Here is a 7029-nt window from a genome sequence, read left to right as displayed (position 1 = left end):
CTGAAGAATGAGATAAACCAGATAAAGATTCAGGTTCCAGTGGTCTAGGGACTGGAGATGTTCGAAGGTCAATTTCAGGAGGTAGCTGCATGTGAGGTTCCAATATCGAGAGTAGCACACTGCATCAAGAATTATATATCCATCAACAATCCAATATAGCCAACAAAAATTGACATAGGCGAAAACACAAAATGTTAATTTGAAATATAAAAATCAATAAACAAAGCGGTATGCAGGAAACAACAGGATAACATTCACTTGTGCATTGTGAACTGTGAACTGTCGTAACAGTAAATAGAAGATTATTCATGCATTGTGAACTGTGGTAACAATAAATTGAAGATTATTCATCTTTTCTTCAGAGCCATATGGTATTTCATATACATTTGAGCAACATGAATTTGAATAAAGTAAGAGTTGAGCAGGCAAAGCCAAGTAGTCAAAATAGCATTTATAATCAATTTTTTATACAAATATCCCCCACTCCCTTTTAAAACTAGTTATTATAAATTTTCCTTAAGACATTACCTAGGAGCAACTGATCCACGCCTCCATTCAGATTCCAGTGAAGGAAGAACTGCGGGTTTCTGCACTGCCGTGCGAATTACATTGAGGGCAATAACACAATTCTCTTCCTGCTTTTCTGGATGTGCAGAAGACAGATCTCCAAAGGCTATTATTCCCTTCAATCTTCCTACAGCAGGATCAAGGAAAGGCTCTAGCATCTCCACAAGAAAGAGTATCCTATGCTTAACTTCCTGAAAACAGAAAAAAGTACACAAAAAAGAAGTTACCTTTTTTTATTATAAAAAGAAAAAAAAAGAAACATAGCCATTATAGAAAGATTCTTTTAACTCAATAAAAGTAAGCTTATGTAGCGGTTATAAATCTCAAGAATACCAAAAGGGATAATTGACAATGACATTACAAAAAGCTAACACTCTAACTATCCAAACAGAAACATTTGAGCCCTCTACCTATCCAAGACACTAACATACAAACCAAAACAATGAAGCGGATAAACTTTTAAATTACCAATCATGATGACAAGAAAACCAAACAGAATGCAATACCTTATACTTTCCTAGCATATCATCCATGTGACCAGAGAGAGCCAGAACAATGTATTTTAAGGCAGCACGAGCACGAGGCAGGGAGTGGCGAGCACCCTAAAACAAGAGCAATGACAGAGTTTTTATATAATGAAAACAAAAGCTAGCTGTCAGAAAATGCATAACATTCAAAGTTCATGTAAACCTAGTACTCTATCCTGGATAAAGTTTTATTATTTATTTGAACCCAAAAAATATATCATGTGCAAAAACAAGAAACTTTAACAGCTGACTCAGTTGTCACTTCATCAAAGTTTGATCGTATGCATATATGACTCAACCTATCTTCCTTACCTTTGACAATCTGAGATGATACATGAGAGCATTATAACATTAATATTTTTTGTTCATATAATTGAAAAGCATACCTGAATTACACCCAAAAGATCCTCTAGAAGCTCTACAGCCAGATCAACCTGTATTCAAACCAAAAAGAGGAAGCTCGACTAGAAGTGTAAACACACAGGAGAACTAAACCACACTATGAGAAAGTTACAGCAAAAGAAATCCGCCTCAGACAAACCTTTGCAATCACTTGACTTAGCCAAGGTGCTAGCACGCCACAACAGAGATCAATCAAAACACATGCAGCCTTAGCCTGCAAGACAAAACAGGCAAACACAGTTTGTTCCCAAGTGAGAACAATATAATTCTTGAAAAATAAAGCTTCGAGCAATAGAGTATGGGTTTGTGCTTATTAGAAGTTATATGTATGGAATATATACCGCTATGAGGGTAAGTATCCACGAAATATCAAACATTCTCACAAATAAATTTAACTTATTTCCATTTATATATGCCTTGAACCAACCAACGTCATCCTTTTCTACATCAACAGAATATTATTTTTCATCCAATTGGTCATATTCTTAAATGCAAAGAATGTTTCTCTCATTCACTCATAAAAAATTTAAAAAAAAAGTATTAGAAATAGAGATGAATAGGCGAGGATAGCATTCTAAGCAGGCTAATAATAATGAGCAAAGTCACTAACATGCGATGGTGAATATGATGATAAATAGCCAGCACAAGCATGAAGCAGCGGACGGTATAATGGTGAACACGATGTTGCTACAATCTGCAGTAATAACACCATGATCAGAATAATATGATCTACTGGTCAAAATACAATATCAAATTTACCAAGCCAAAACGAATAATTTTCATTAACATTAACCACAACCTGGGAGAGGGCTTCTTGAACAATTGGTTGTTTCCATTGAGAGAAACTATCATCAACAATGTCAGACGGACGGCTAACAGAGGGACGAAGTGCTATAAAACCCAAAGAATAACATGTGAAACAAATTGATCAACCAGAAATCACCCCAGAATTCTCAGTAAAATTCAGAAATCAGATCAACGAAATCCAAATTTCTAATTTAATGCAAAAAATAACTTAGAAAACCATTATGTGTAATACTAGAAAACTTAAAATTTGAAAGCAAACAAAGAAAAAAACAGTCCCCAGAAGAAGTGGAAACAAACTAGACCAAGTCAATTGGTCAACGAACCTAAAGCTTAAACATAAAAAACAAAAGTAGAAAATAATTACCACTTCAGACCAAGAAGAAAACATTAAAAAATAAACACATATATATATGTCTGTATTATTGTCTGATTAAGTATAAAATTACTTATTGCAAAGCAACATTCAGAAGGCACACATTAGGGTTTAACCAGAAAGACAGAATTCTGGTTTCCAAAACTTTTAAGAATTGAGTGGAACTTCAAATTATTAGGACATCTATATGACATGACAATAACTAGGAAGAGCGATTAGGTGGGGCAATCAACCTGGCAGTAATGCTTGAACTAGCGGTAACGCAGACCAGAAGTCAGAAGTCCTATCTGCTAATTTGCTGCAGAGCTGAGGCTGAGAAACATCACAGGTTAAATTGTAAGTGGATAGATAAGAATAGCAGCCAACAAAAAACAGACATCAGAATAACGGAGGATGCTTATTGAGTTTAATATTACTATTGCTGTAATCAACCTGTGACGCACAAGCATAAAGAACATGTAAAATCCCTTCCTCCACTGCTCCTATATCCAAGATGTTAAGATAGCTTGAGTCCCAGTGATCACCAGGCAACTGGAACTCTTCTCCAAACAAGTTTGAGTAATCAACTAAAGGTGCCGGATTAGTTATTTCTGATTTTACTGCTTCATCTCCATATGTCACTTCACCAGGAGGTGTTGATCCTTCATGTGCCACAGGCTCTATAAGCTTATGCAGAACTCTAGCAGCCTGAGATCAAAAGCATGAAAGTGTCCAATCATGCAGTAAAATTAAAACCTTGCTAAATGACCATCAAAAGGAAAAAGTGAGGAGACCCATTAATTACCATTCTGCAAACAATTCCTAAATCAGAATCTTTATATGCCTTCCTCAACAGCACAAAAATTGCATCTGCACGGAATACTATAGAACTGGATGTTGACAGGACGAAAGGTGAAGTGCCGCGTGATCTTCGTGGCTGCATACAATAGAAGGAGCAAGCTATAAATCATCTAAGACCATAAATAATGAAAAGTTCATGTAATATCAATCCCCTAAACCCTAAACCCTAAACATTGGAATAAAGGTATGCATGTGAAGTCAAAGGCAAAAAGAAAAGAAGACAATGATGAAGGAAAAAAAAAAAAAAAGAGCACAAAAGAGACCTCAAAGTTAGAAGACACGGTTAAGGCTGATGACAGCTGACTATGTTTAGAAACTTCAGAGTCTGAGATATTGCCTGAAGACTTTGCAGCTGTCCTGCAGTATCAATACAAGACAACATTATAGTAAGTACATTGGCATAGCTAAGTGACCTAAATGTGTAATAGAGTGCAAAAAGATGAGAGATCTACATAAGCAATGATAACTGAAATGCCAAAAATTATAGAACAAAGTCAAATTTTGCGGCTAACAGCAAACTTAACAAAATGTTTCAAATGTGTCATTCCCAAAAGTGATCGTTGTCCATATAGACACCTGATGTGCAAAATGTTTAATGCAGCTTTTAGATGACTTAATTAGTAAGGACTTCGATTCTTGAACCATTGGAAATCAATTATTTGATGGGAACATGCTTTACTAAACATTGGAACAGGAAAAAGGAGAAAAGTGCTTCATTATTGCACCTTAACACTGGCCTGTAATTCTTGGGCCTGAAAGAAATACATGAATTTCCAATGATTTTAGCTCATTTTTAGAGTTAAGTACAGGATAAGGTTTATGACCTCTACATGAACTAACGGACCAAGCAGAAGGCAGCCCCGAATCTCATAAAGCTAGATTGGCATTTAACCTGCCAAAGACCCCCATTCGGGTAATGCTAGAGTAGCATTTAGCCTGCCGAACTAATATATGTACAACATATTCGAAAAGATGCCAATATGCGCTTTTTCAGGAAACTCTTTCAAATCAGTGTCAGACCTTCAAAGCCAAGACAATCCTTCAATTCACCTTATCAACCAAAACTAACCAAACAAAAGCGCTTGAACTACTAGAACTAGATTTTATTTTAGTACAATAACAGCACCCAACAAAATTTCTTTGATTACCAGTCAAACCTCCAAACAACAATCTTCTAATTACATCAACTGATATCCTTACCCTAAAGGGTCTAAACTTCCTACACTTCTTTCCCATATAATCCTTGCATACTTGACCCCCAAAAATAAAAATATCCCTGCACATCTGCCTAAAATAACCTTTTCACAGAATGCCACTTAAAACCCTACTTCCTACAACCAACCCTCAAACGTGTCATCAATTATTTTTCCCTTAAGAACCTTTTAACACCTGCTGCAACTCGATTTTGCATCAAGGTGAAAGAGGAAATCAAGGTAGATGTATATATTCCATAAAACATGATAAAGGAGCAGTAACAGATAATACAATCAGGAAAGAGAGAAACAGGATTAAAAGGTTTGAAACTGAAAAAAATTTGTTCTTCAAATCTATTCTCATTCCAAGAGTCAAACATGCACCTCTTATAAGCTCAAAATAGAATAAAACCAAGGAACTCCTGAATATTTCTATAGTTATCGTTAAATTACGAAAAGAGAATACTCTAGATAGCAAGCATATAAGAAAATCTTTACCATAGAATACTCTAAATAATGACTTTGTGCTCACAAAAATTAAGCAATTGAGTTGCAAAGGCATGAAGATAAAGTACATACATCATCTGTAACAACATGCAAGCAAAGACCATTGCAAGCTGGATTTGAGAGATAGCATGCATGAAAGACATTAAGCAGGTACATACCTTTCATTCCCAAGATTAAGTATGGGATAAAAAGGACCGGCAAGCATAGCAAGAAAACGTAAATTAGGTTCAGCAGCATCCAAGAAGCTATTAAGGTCTGCCTGCACCGTTTGCAAGAAAGGAGTGCATAGAAAATGCCATCAGTGTAATAGAAAATAGAAGAAAATCAGATAAGGGTAACAGACAAAGAAAAATAGGGGACTTATGCAGAAAGAAAAGAAATTACATACAAATCTGAGACAAATGAATATACCTCAAGTTGGGGAAGGAACACAAGCAACCGACTTGTCATGTCTTTAAGCAACTACAAACTAGTAGGCATCAGAAGGCAGAGAGATATAAAAATACAAAAACAGGGTACACAGTAAACATTATAGATAGCACAATTGGATCCACCTGAAGATGCAAATCATGGGCATCTTGTTTGTGAGATATAATGGATGGCAACAAGTGGTTAACAACTGGTTGAAACTCTGGTTCCAGGCCAGTCACTGAAACCCCGATAAGCTGAAACGGTAGAAATATAAGAAACCTTAGTGCCAATAAATCTGAGATCAGATGTGATTCATTAATCACATGATGGGATCGTTATTAGGCATGACATAATTGAAGAGAAATAATATATTTATATATCTATATACATGTATATATATTCAAAACTGCAGAAAAGTTAGGAGTTTCAAACGATTGGGAATGGACTTGTTATTTCATTGGAGAGGTAGCTATAACAAAAGGACAAATGGTGTGGCATGGGGGGCAAAAATTCAAAACTTGATAAATGAAATTTATCGCAAGCAAGCACATATGGATTTATTCATATTTCATATGCTAAGGCGGATCAAATCAATAATGTCACAGATATAATTCCCATATCATACCTGTATGAAGAAAATAGCTATGGGATTTCCCCTCAAACAAGATATTCGCACATAGCGACAGGGAGTATAGTTCATGGGATAGATCATGTCGCGTCGCGGTGCTTCACAACGTGGGCGAACTTTTACAAATGTCTCTGGCTGTTCAAAAAACGAAATAAAGTAAAAACCCCAGAGCAAACAACTTGGTAGAAAATTCATCTAAAACATGCAGAACTGAAGCTTGAAGCTATATCAGCAGTTCACATTACCCTTAAATCATATACAATCAACTATGTTAAGATACCACAGATGCTAAAGTGGATTCAAAGCAAACAACTTTCATGAGTCGAGTTAGACAAAGAAATGAAATTTCCCATAATCAAAACACAAACAAACAAACAAACAAAAGCAGTTGACTAACCTTGTAGCGTAAGCCAACTGAAATTTCCCATTCGAGCACAGACTTGTTGTAAATTCGTATGTGCGATAACAAGCAAGGTTCCTACCAAACCCAGAAGACAAAATTTAAACTAAATCAAAATTAAGTGAATCATAAAATTGGCAGGATTAGAGTTAGGGTTAGAGTAGAAAGGGAGGGAGGGAGAGGAGTTACGTTGAGCTCGAGAAGAATCCACTCCTTGGTGTTGGTAGCGGTGGACCAGTGGGAGCGAAGGTCGGCGTCGAGCACGTGACCCGCCTTCTGGGACGGCGACTCACGTGACATTGCCTTCACTTTGTATTCCAGAGGTTTCGCCCTCGCCTCAAACTCTATATCCATCTTCCCTCTTTCTCTTTCAC

This window comes from Prunus dulcis, chromosome 2 (genome assembly GCF_902201215.1).
Source record: "Prunus dulcis chromosome 2, ALMONDv2, whole genome shotgun sequence".
Taxonomy (NCBI): domain Eukaryota; kingdom Viridiplantae; phylum Streptophyta; class Magnoliopsida; order Rosales; family Rosaceae; genus Prunus; species Prunus dulcis.
The sequence above is the reverse complement of the archived record's forward strand: the minus strand, read 5'-3'. Positions refer to the sequence as shown.